The sequence below is a fragment of the Marmota monax genome, unplaced genomic scaffold (assembly GCF_021218885.2).
Source record: "Marmota monax isolate L192 unplaced genomic scaffold, Marmota_monax_Labrador192_F-V1.1 WCK01_AAM20220418_F8-fsc00174, whole genome shotgun sequence".
Lineage (NCBI taxonomy): Eukaryota > Metazoa > Chordata > Mammalia > Rodentia > Sciuridae > Marmota > Marmota monax.
In genome coordinates, this window is record NW_026694860.1 from 2,304,783 (window position 1) to 2,316,858 (window position 12,076).

General features: G+C 36.9%; 1 protein-coding gene across 20 annotated transcripts in view; it reads right to left on the reverse strand.

The window, feature by feature from the left end:
* The window catches only part of Trappc3l (trafficking protein particle complex subunit 3L), a 70,066-nt gene extending 58,065 nt beyond the window's left edge, over window positions 1-12,001 (reverse strand). The window contains exons 1-5 of one of the 20 annotated variants that reach the window (XR_009225128.1): window positions 11,551-11,788; window positions 10,609-10,648; window positions 7,060-7,111; window positions 6,217-6,340; window positions 5,346-5,695 (exon numbers count right to left, since the gene is read on the reverse strand). The gene's annotated coding sequence lies outside the window, so the exon portion shown is untranslated. Of the gene's footprint in view, window positions 1-5,345; window positions 5,696-6,216; window positions 6,344-7,059; window positions 7,112-10,608; window positions 10,649-11,501 lie in introns of those variants that run through there. The other 19 variants (XR_006847736.1, XR_006847735.1, XM_046426457.2 and 16 more) reach the window with 19 other exon arrangements.
* Window positions 12,002-12,076: the final 75 nt, after the last annotated feature.

Below are 12,076 nucleotides of genomic sequence, written 5' to 3' on the forward strand. Positions count from 1 at the left end.
GTATATATACACACACACATAGTTGTCAGTGTATATATACATATATATATATATATATATATATATATATATATATATATATATATATATATACAGGACTCATTTTAGTATGTTCATGTATGGACATAACAAAATTTAGTAGATTTTGTTCCCCCAGTACTTCCTTATTCCTATGCCCTCCCCACCTCCCTTCCTCTGGATTCTCTTCATCTACTCTATTGGTTTTCCTTCTATTTTTGTGAGAAATGTCCCCCCACACATTCTCTTTAATTCTGAGCTTTTTTTCCTCTCTCTGGCTAGCTTCCACATATGAGAGAAAACATTTGTCCTTTGATTTTATGAGTCTGGTTTATTAGTTTTATTAGTTTATTGGTTTGCAGGAACTATACCACAATAAAGACTCTCCAATAGGATATTCAATTAAGAGCAAAATCAAACAATGTATGAAGTTTTAGCATACATCATCAGAAAGAAGATTAATAGTAGCTTATATACCTTAATAACAGGAAACTTTGTCTCTATTGGCTTCTGAAGCCCTTTCTTCATAAACTCTTTTGGACTATGACATATGAAGTTTATATTTTGAGCAAGTTAATCATGCTCTTCCATCATAGCTTTCTGGTAAAAGACAATAGGCTTCCTTTGCTTTTTCTAAATGGCTTCAAAGTACTTCATAGAATCTATATGAACATTTAAAGCGTAGGATACATCCTTGTGTGTGCATTATGTTATCCACTTCAAATGAAAGACTTGAATTCCCAGTTGTTTTGCTGTTTTTGTTTTTATCTAGAGTATTCTTTTGTCCCACAGTCAGTTAGGTAAATTTTTTCCATTAGAACATGGTACTTCTTCCCCTTTAAGCTTAGTGGATTTGTGTAATTATGAAACATATAATTAAAATCAATTATGTGCTAATACTACCTAATATTTTGCTACCAAGTGCTTTTGGCTACCACATCAGATTCTGTGGCTTGGCAGATAGAAACTTGCTGACTTCTTAACTTCATCTTTGTCAGCTCCTCCACTTCCCCACCGCAGTCTAAACTGCCCCTTTCCCAGGAACTAAATAAAGCCAATGCTTAGGTATGTTGAATTTAGATTCTTTTCTTTTCCAAAGCTGAATTGTATATAGCATTATAAATTCTATCATCCTCCTTGTTTCTTCCCTCTGTTCTCAATCTCCAACTCTGTCTTTAAAAAATATTCATTTATATTTGTAATAAGAAATACTAGTGTATTTTACCACCTATGCAAAGGGAAAGCACATAAACCATAAACTTTGACGTACCACAACTAACCAAAGGCCTTCTGAACTCATGATTATGTAGATATTTGCTAACTCAAAAACATAAGGTGTAGAGACATAATTTTAGCTTCTAAAAGAGTCTATAAAAATTTAGCTCTAGTCAAGGAAGAACAGATACTGGCAGAATAGGGGAGCAGATAGATGGCTGCTTGAGCTGGGGCAGGGGAGGCAAAAATCCATAAAATGTGACCCCTGGATCAAAGAGCAATAGATAAACCTAAGAGCAATTTCCAGAAAAGCAAAATTAATTATCCGCCAGATTATTTTTTTGAACTAAGCACCAATTTGATTAAGCTTCTCTAGTCTTAGTGTACCAGAAATCTTCAGGAAGAAAACTGATTTCAAGTATGGCTTCCTCTGCTGCCACCCAGTGGTTAGTAGTGTTGTCTGCACCCACATCCATTTGTAAATGGGGATTAACAGGTTGAGCATTCTTAATCCCAAAATTAGAAATCTGAAATGCTCCAAAATCTAAATTTTTTGAGAGCCAACATGATGGATTAGGGATATTAAGCCAGTAAAATATGTGCAAATATTCCAAAATCCAAAAAGAAGTCTGGAGTCTGAAACACTTTTCGTGTCAAGCATTTTGCATAAGGGATATTCAACCTGCAGAAGTAAAAATAATTAAGAGTGCTCATTATATACCAGCTACTATAAAAAGTAGCTATTTATAACAAAGAAGCAAATAGAGTCACTTATCAGAAAATAACTTGCTGAAATGACATTAAATAATGTAAATAATATTAAAAAGTTTTAAAAGTCCTGTACAAATGAAATACTTTCCCACTTACATGACTTTACTAGATAACCGGTGAATGGTGAGTCATAATTGGAATCCAAGCTTACATAACTCCAATAAAGTAATTTCTTCCATTTTATTAATGAGATAATTGAGATGCAGAGAAATCAAACAATGTGCCCAAGATCATTTACCTATAAGTGATGAAGCCTGAATTTAGCCCCAGCAGGCTGACTTCTTACCCAGTACTACATAGCACTGTGCTATAATGTTGCAAAAGTAGCGGTTTATCAACTTTCCAGGGCCTTGCAGTGTTGGGAGGATTTCTCTATAGTCCAATCAATCAATAAACCACCCTGAACCCCAACAAGTCAATGTCATAGCACATTTCACTCTGTCTTTCCACTTGTATTCTTGCATACATAAGGCCTAAACCTCAAGTCACTGTGCTTCTTACCATAGTGACTTTTCCACTCTCACTGGACCATGAACTTTAGACCTTATCTACTCAACAGTCAGTAGCACTGATTTTACTAACTTCAGATGAACCATATACCTGCCCTGGGTTCTTACATGTACTCTTTCTTATGCTGGGCTCAGCAGGGCAACAGTATAATCTGTGAATATGCTTTCAGTCATAGTTATGAAGGGTCAAAATGAGGTTCAGGGAAACATAGTCTCCATTACTCTTATGATCTTATATGAGTCAGTCTCCCTGGAATTTTAATTTCCCCTTGTATGAAACAAGAGAGCATATTAAATTGTGAAAGTGGGTGATTTAAGTATTTTGAGTCACATATCTCTTTGAGGAGCCATTCTGATAAATTATTTTGACAAAATATTCAGCAAAACTGCATACACACAGACACAGGCTCACATACCTCAGAGTTTACAACACTGTGCAAGCTAAACAATGGCCCCTCAAAGATGTCTACATCCTAATTCCTGGAACTTGTAAAGTAATATGGAAGAAGAGACTTTGCAGATGTGATCAAGTTAAGAATTTTGAGATGAGATTATCCCAGTGTACTCATAAAGGTCTTTATAAGAGGGTATAGGAAGAATCAGAGTCAGGGAGAAGGAAAAGTGACAACAGAAGAGTGTTAAGAAGGGTTAGAGTGAAGCAGTTTGAGAAATCAATACTGCTCGCTTTGAGGATGGAATGGGTCATGAGCTAAGGAATGTGGGTAGCTCCTAGAAATGAAGAGGCAAAGAAGTTGACTCTCTCCAAGTGCTTGTAGAAGGAACACAGCCCTGGTGACTGCTGGCAGGTGACACCTGTATTTTAGGCTACTGAGACCTGTGTCAGAACTGTAAGAACCATAAACTGTTCTAGAACTATAAGATAATAAATTTGCATGTTTTAAACCACTAAGTTCGTAGTTATTTGGTGACAGGAAACCTAATGCACATACTGATATGTTACAGTAGCTTATGAATCCACAAGCCTATGGACAAATGATACCCTCTGGATTAAGACCTTTTCAAGGTCATTTCTAGCATGAGCATCCTAAGATTCTATATGTGCTGATGCTCTGTCCTAGGTACAACTGTTGCTCCTAAAATATATGTATATATTCACATATATCTAATATTTTATAAGTAAAATACAATGTGTTCTAATATTTAAGGGTGTTCTAAAGTACAGAAAGAATAGCTGAATATAAAATTTATTTGTATGTATAGGTGTTTCACCTTAAGTTATAAATAAAAAGACCTATATCTAGTTTTCTTCTGTAGTTACTAGTCAGTGGTATACTATAATGAAACTGTATATTATAAGTTATTCCATAATATTTCAGCATTTGGAAATGTGAGAAAGCAAATGCCAAAGCAAAAAACAAAAACAAAACAAAAACCCCCTCCCAAACCTACAATATTTTGTAAAAAGAGGAATCGGGATCTATGTGGCACTTTACTGATTGTATAAATTTCATAAATCAAGAGTAGCTGGCATATTAATGATGAATCTTTGCCTAATATTTTTTCATGTTGAGATTAACTTGAATTTGAGAAAAACATTTACAAAACAAGCATCTTTAATTCAGTAATGACTTAATAGATCCCATGAAATCCTATGGGAAAGGCTTGTATTTTGTGGAGGATAAAAGCAAAAACAAGAAAAATATCCAAGTTATTACAGCTAGAATAATAATTAGTATGCAATTCAGTATTGCTCACCATCAGGGCCTTTGAGTTCCTTCTCTGAAATGTTTTGGGAACCACCTGGGTGAGGTGCCTGGAGCCATCTTGACTGGCTCTGCATTGCTTGGGCTCCTTTAGTCCCTTTCTGGCTATCTAGGCTGTACTTCCACAAGTGCAGGCAAGCCCTGGGTGTTCTCCACATATATGTCCCAAGCCTGCAGGATGGTGGCAGATGACACTGAGCTCCCCAGTTGATCAAGGACATTCCTTACAAGGGAATGGAACTGCTTACTTTAGCACTGCCCATAGGCTGCTTGCCTACTGGGGGCCATATGTGGAAGGCAGTGTGCAGTCAACATTGAAGAAGATTCCATTCTAGGAATGCAATGATTATGGCCTAAAGATATGGTTGGAAGGTGTGTGGTAAAGTTAGCTGACCAGAAAGCTTTGGGTTAGATCTTAATTTGTGCTCGTCAGGAAAACATTCTTGGGGAAACTCACTGGAAGCCAGTATTCAGGAGAAAACCTGATGGGGTTTAATAAGTAATGATGTGATCAGGGATATTAGGTTAGGGATGTGATATTAGGATAATGCAGAAGCAAGAACTATAATTGTTTCAATATAAATGACAAAGTCATAGCATATGTGTAATAACACCACTATTTTTCTTTTAAATAGTAATGAGAGATAAGAAATCAGACAGGAACAGTGCATTTGCAAATAAAGAACATGAAGAGGGCTGGGTTGTGGCTCAGTGGTAGAGCACTCGTCTTGCATATGTGAGGCACTGGATTCTATCCTCAGCACCACATAAAAATAAATATAAAATGAAGGCATGTGTCCAACTACGACTTAAAAAATAAAAAAAAAAAAAAGAACATGAAGAGATGGTTCTTTAACCTCAACAGGAAGAGATGGTAAATGTACACTATGGAGAATTCTCAGAATGACTAAACAAATGTTTATGTACCTTGCCTTATTATAATTTATTCTAAGTCTTCATCAATAAGTTTATTATATCTTACAGAGGCCTATGAATTGTTTCAAAATATTTTCAATTTAATTAACTAAGTGTTTAAATAGACTGAGAGCCCGGTTTTTTCACAAGGCCCATTTGCCCACTGTAAAGTACATCAATTGCTGAAACAACGAATTTTGCAATAATTTATTTTCAAGATGGCGAAGTATAGAGATAGGTGACCCAAGTCTCAAATCTACATCCAAAGGATGGGGTTTGGGGATATTTATGACATAAAGAATCAGGATATTTAAGATATGTGGACAGGTGATTGGAGATGAGATAATTAGGGATGTGCACATGTGTAATCAGCCTTCATAGCTCTTCATAGGAAGTCTGTTCAGAAATTAGTGGCATTAGAATGATCTGAGTATGAAGTTTATGGGGGCCCTGATGTCAAAAGGTCATCAATTGGACACATGCAGGCTCAAGTGAAGAGTTGATGGCTTCAACAAAGATGATCTTTAAGTCCCTGAAAAGTAACTTAGATAACCATTATCACGACCTGTTCAACAGAGATGTAATCCATAGCAAACCTAGTGGAAGGCTAATGATCTATTGCTCAGCTGTGTGATCTCCAAAATTGGTGATGTTTAAAATCAACTAAAAGCAACTAAATCTGAAGCTAGGTTTTCCCTCCAAATGTTTGCCATCTAGATCTTTCATACCTTAGGGGCGACCCTGAGTCACTTTTATCACAGGAAGCCAAAGAATTAATTACTTTAAATGTTTGTTTTAACTCTTAAGTTCATTTTTCTTCTATACATTTTAAGGCATTTGCTTTGTATTTCAGTAGCCCTATTTTCTTTTGCTCCTTTGATTTTTCCTCCTTCCCACCTAGTCCCTTTTAAATCCAAAGCATAAGAGGGTATGTGTGTATGAGAGAGATTAACAATAATACAGTGATGATGATGGTGATGATGATGATAGCAAAGATAAAATTACCAAAGTGTTCTAGGTGAAAGAAAAGAAAAATGTACAAATTTTATTTTTTGTCTGCTCACCTGTTCTTACATGCAAGGTCATGTTGAAAGCATAGTTCACACAAAACTCTTGTGGTCCTTGCTTTGTTTTTGCCCAGAATTGAGATCCCCTTCTGATATATGGCTCAAGAGCATTATCCTGAGGCTACTAGGAGATAAAATATTACACATAAAATATTATTCCTTTTAGCTATGAGACTTTGGGTCAAAGAAATTAACTGTGGTCTTAAAGTTTGATTCCATACAATTGGCTCCAAAATGAACAAGATCTTGAGAAATTATTAGCTCTTACCTCTGCAAAGAAACTTTTAAATCATCTTACACAAAGCCCTCATTTTATAGATGGAGAAGGTGAGACCCAGCGATGTGGTACCTTACCCAAATTCATGTGTTAAAGTAATTGCAAAGATCCAAAACCTGGTTTTACAATCCCTGGTCCAGTGCTTAACATCATACCATTACCCCTCCACTGGGCTTATTCATTCTGAGTGTAAATACTTTTTCTGAGTGACTACTTTGTTTTAGGTACTGGTATATGTGCTAAAATATAGCACCAAATAAAATTTCTGCCTTTGAGGAAAGACTACGAGGGGATGGCTTATGTGGTCACAGAAGGAACATTAGTCCAGTGGAAAGAGTGAGTGCAAAGACCTTTGGAGAGATTATCTTGCATGTCTGAAGTGCAGCAAATAGGTTAGTGTGGCTGGAGCAGAAGTGTAAGTAACAGGTTAAGGTCAGAGAGGAAAGAAGTGTTGCAGGAGAGCATCAGGGAGCCAGATTCTACAGGACCTACATTTGTAAAGATATAGACCTTTAACCCGAGACGTGGGTGAGGTGCAGTTATGAGCAAAGGAGTAATCTCACCTCATGACACTGTAACAAGATCATTCTGGCTGCTGGATTGAGTCAGAGTAGACTGTGAGATAAGGGTGAAAGTGGGGAGATCAGTTAGGCTAGAAGTATTACTGAGATTCCCACCTCCAATCAAAATTTTACATAGTTATTTGTATTTATGACTGCTGAACAGCCTTTGAGATACCTGGGTAAATGAAACATTACCCACATGAATGGTAGGAAAATTAAATTAAACATTAAAAAAGGAATTCTCAATTCTGAGCTTCTAAGAGTAGTGTAAGATCGAGAACTCATAGGCATAGGAAAGCAAAAATAAACACCAAAACAAAATTTAAAGACATAATATTAAAAGATAATTGAGTTTGCATTATCCACAGAAGAAACTAAGATGAATCCAAATGATTAAGGTTACTCTCTTAGGTATACCCTAGAAATTAGTGCTCTGATGCCTAAGGGGTGAAAAATTATTCCCAAGATGTAGGCTCTCTATTCACCTCACAGATTGTTTCTTTTGCTGAGAAAACAAAACAAAACAAAAATACTTTTTAGTTTGAATCCATCCCATTTATTGATTCTTGGTTTTAATTCTTGCACTATAGGAGTCTTATTAAGGAAGTTGGGGCCTAATCCCAGATGATAAACATTAGGGCCTACTTTTTCTTCTATTAGACAGAGTCTCTGGTTTAATTCCTAGGTCCTTGATTCACTTTAAGTTCAGTTTTTGTGTATGGTGAGAGACAGGGGTTTAATTTCACTTTGTTGCATATACATTTCCAGTTTTCCCAGCACCATTTGTTGAAGAGGCTATCTTTTCTCCAATGCATGTTTTTGGCACCTTTGTCTAATACAATAATTGTAATTTTGTGGGTTAGTCTGTGTTCTCTATTCTGTACCATTGGTCTACCAGTCTGTTTTGGTGCCAATACCATGTTATTTTTGTTACTATTGCTCTGTAGTATAAAGTCTAGTATAGTGATGAAAGAACTCAAAAAGAAGCTAAGCACCAAAATAAATAAATAAATAACCCAATCAATTAAATGGGCCAAGACCTGAACAGACACTTCTCAGAAGAGGATATACAATCTATCAAGAAATATATGAAAAAATGTTTATCATCTCTAGCAATTAGAGAAATGCAAATCAAAACTACTCAGATATCATCTCTCTCTAGTCAGAATGGCAGCTATTATGAAGACAAACAATAAGTGTTGACAAGGATGTGGGGAAAAAGGTACACTCACACATTGCTGATAGGACTGCAAATTGATGCAGCCAATATGGAAAGCAGTTTGGAGATTCCTTGGAAAACTGGGAATGGAACCACCATTTGACCCAGCTATCCCTCTCCTTGGTCTATACTCAAAGGACTTAAAAACAGCATACTACAGGGACACGGCCACATTAATGTTTATAGCAGCACAATTCACAACAGCTGAACTGTGGAACTAAACTAGATACCCTTCAGTAGATGAATGGATTAAAAATATGTGGCCTATATACACAATGGAATATTACTCAGCATCATGACATTTGCAGGTAAATGGATGGCATTTGAGAAGATAACACTAAGTGAAGTTAGCCAATCCCAAAAAAACAAATGGCAAATGTTTTCTCTGATATAAGGAAGCTGATTCATAGTGGGGTAGGGAGTGGGAGCATGGGAGGAATGGATGAATTATAGATAGGGCAGAGGGATGGGAGGGGAAGGGAGGGGGCGGGGGGTTAGCAAGGATGGTGGAATGTGTTGGACATCATTATCTAAAGTACATATATGAAGACATGAATTGGTGTGAACATACTTTATATATAACCAGAGATATGAAAAAATGTGCTCCATATGTGTAATAAGAATTGTAATACATTCCACTGTCATTTATTTTAAAAAAATCAATTTTAAAAAAAGGTTAATCTCTTAGGGACATTTTTCTTTAGCAATAAAAAAGAACAGAGAACAGAAATGCTTCAAGGGATATTATATTTTTCAAATCACTAATAAACAACAATTGCATTGTATCTTCTAGTTTATTATGTTTCCAAACACATTTCATGCTATCCAAATGATCCTATAAAGCTTGTAAATGTTTAAGGATGGGCTTCTCACTTCTGGCTTCACAGACCATGATGGTTATTCTCACTATACCATTTGCTTACCTGCACAGCTTGAAACATACTTGTTCCACACCATCTTTAATTATAAATTAAGGGTCAACTTGCCTCTTGAGAATTTGCCATATTTTCAGATAAGGGCTTCTTGTGCTCTGTGAAATGTTTCTCTCATTGACAAATGAAACTAAGGGATCAACTAAGAAAAATTTAATGATGTCTAGGTAGGTATGAGAAGGTAAATATTTGGGGGCATGTTTTTCTTATGGTTTAGGTATAAGGTATCCCCCAAAAGCTCATGTGTCAGACAATGCAAAAAAGTTTAGACGTAAAATGATTGAGTTATGAGCCTTAACCTAATAAGTACATTAATCCAGCTGAATGGATTAACTGGGTGGTAGTCATAGACAATGGCTAAAGGAAGTAGGTCACTGGGGGTGTGCTTTTGGGATATATGTTTTTGTCCTTTTTAAGGGGAGTTCCCCCTCCTTCCTGATTGTCATGTCCTACGCTGTTTTCCTTCTCCATACACTTCTGCCATAATGTTTTGCCTCAACTCAAGCCCAGAGTAATGGAGTCAGTCAGTTGTGGACTAAGACCTCTGAAACCAGGAGCCCCAAGTAAACTTTTCCTTCTCTGAAATTGTTCTTGTCAGATCTTTTGGTCACATCAAAAAACCTGACTAAAACAGTTCTTTTGATTATGCTAGGTCTGGAACTCTCTAAGGAAACTATCTCTAGTATTAAAAACACCACTCTGGAACATTTGGAAAAACAGAGGTTTTACAATGATACGTAACAGGTTTGAAAAGGATGTCTTACCAAATTTGTTAATAAAATAGTAAAATGGTCATCCCATTCATTAGATTAAAACTTAAATGGCAATAGCAACTTTCTTTTTTAATATAAATATTAAATTGGCTGTTTTGCTACGTCTCACCTATTTTGGTAGCTAGTTTGCATTATCAATTAGAAAAAAATTTACTTTGCATTTTTCTTTGATACATGATTCAAAGATGAATTTTCATCTTTTTTTCCAAACATATGCTGTCTTAGTCACTTGTCATTTTGGTTACCAGAACATCATTTTTTCAGTTGTTCTAGCCAAAAACAAACTAGGACTCTTCTCTTATAACTCATGTCAAATCATACAGTTTTATCTTCAAAATATATTTGGAATTTCATCATTACTTTACCACTTCAATTACTGTCACTCTGGTCCAGATTTCCATTGTCTTCTACTTAGGTTACTGCCATAACTGTTCTCTATACTTTCAGATGTGGTCCCCCCAAGAACTCTTACACCATAGAAACTACTGTGGTATTTTTAATCAAACCATTACTCTTTCATTTAAACATCCAATAATCCTATAACAATCTGCAATAATCCTCCTCTTCTCCAAAGTTCACTGGGCTTTCTTCACATTGGCTTCCAACATGCTATGTGGGTTCCCACCTTATGACCTTTGCAATGGATTTTGCCCCGAAGCTCTTTCCTGAAAAGAGACAATTGTAATTCCTCTGAATTAAGGATATCCAGAAAATGAAACATTTTATATATGGAAAGTTATTTTATACATTTTATTTAACTCTCAGTATAGTCAGAAGATTCCTCTGACCCAAGCTTAAATGAATATTTAAAACACGGAATCGGTAGAGATTGTTCTTGAGTATGTTGTTATAAAGTATTCCTCTGTTATAAGTAAGCAATATTTCCCAATTAAAAAAAAATCGAGATGCCTTATTTTTTATGAGACATCATCATTTTAACAAGAGAAAATCTCAGAGCCTTCGTCATTATAGAGTTCTTATTTAAAAAGTGCTCCCCCTACGAGGTAAGTGAAATCAGATTTAATACAGAAAACAATAGGAAAATAAATGTGGAGAAAATCTGTTAACATGTTGGGAGTATTTTCTTACATTTTCCACATTTTTTGCTACACATAATCATGTAATAAAGGAACATAAACACAAACCTGGTTATTTAATATTTCTCTCATAAAAACACCACGCTTATTTCCCCATCCTCTTAGTTTTTGCCATTATGGTTCTCTGACAAATTTCTTTGTGACTGCTGCGCACGCTTGGAGTTGACAATGTTATTCTCATAAGTAACATTACCAAATCAAAGGTTCTTAACATTTTTCAAGGTACAGCAAAATTTTACATTGCATATCAAAACTGTTACTGACGTCTACATTCCTCTTCATCAATTCACAAAAATACATCATCATAGGCATCTTTATTATATGCAAGCCGAGTTCTTCCACAAATTCAAAAATAAGGCCTAACCATATGAACCTAAAGGTCAGATCCCCAGACCCCAGTCGATTTCTCCCTTGGATTCACCTCTACTTACTAAGGCGCTGAGCCTACCCGCCCCCACGCATTAGCAGACCTTCTGCTACTCCGCTTATGGGCCTCCGCAGTGGTCCCAGCCTCTCGCTCAACTCCTGAGGAAGCCCAGCAACTTGAACTTGAACTTGGAGAAGGGCAGAAATGACCTGAACCTCACCAACAGCAGGCTGGGGGTCCGCCTAGCTTCAACAGCAGGTAAATCAGAAACCGTAAAATGACCCAGTTCGCAGACGTCCCCACCTCCCGCCACTGGAGACAGCGCCCGACCCAAAGGTTAAGTGCACCTTCAGCCCCGACTCATCGAGCGAGGTTGCCGCGCTGAGGGCTTCTCAGGCTCAGGCCCTGCAAAGCGCAGAAGCGGCGATAGGTGTCCTTAGTGAATGCCAGACCAGATGCCTCCAAAATCCCAGCAAATGTCGTACAGGCATGGAACAGGCGGCAAATCAGTGCCCCGCTGGCTAGGCCGAATAAGTCGAACGCGGAACTAGGGCTCAGGCGGAGGGCGACGCGGTGTTGTTGCTCAGCAGGTCCGGCCTGGCTTTGGACTGCGTTCCTTCCAGCCCGGG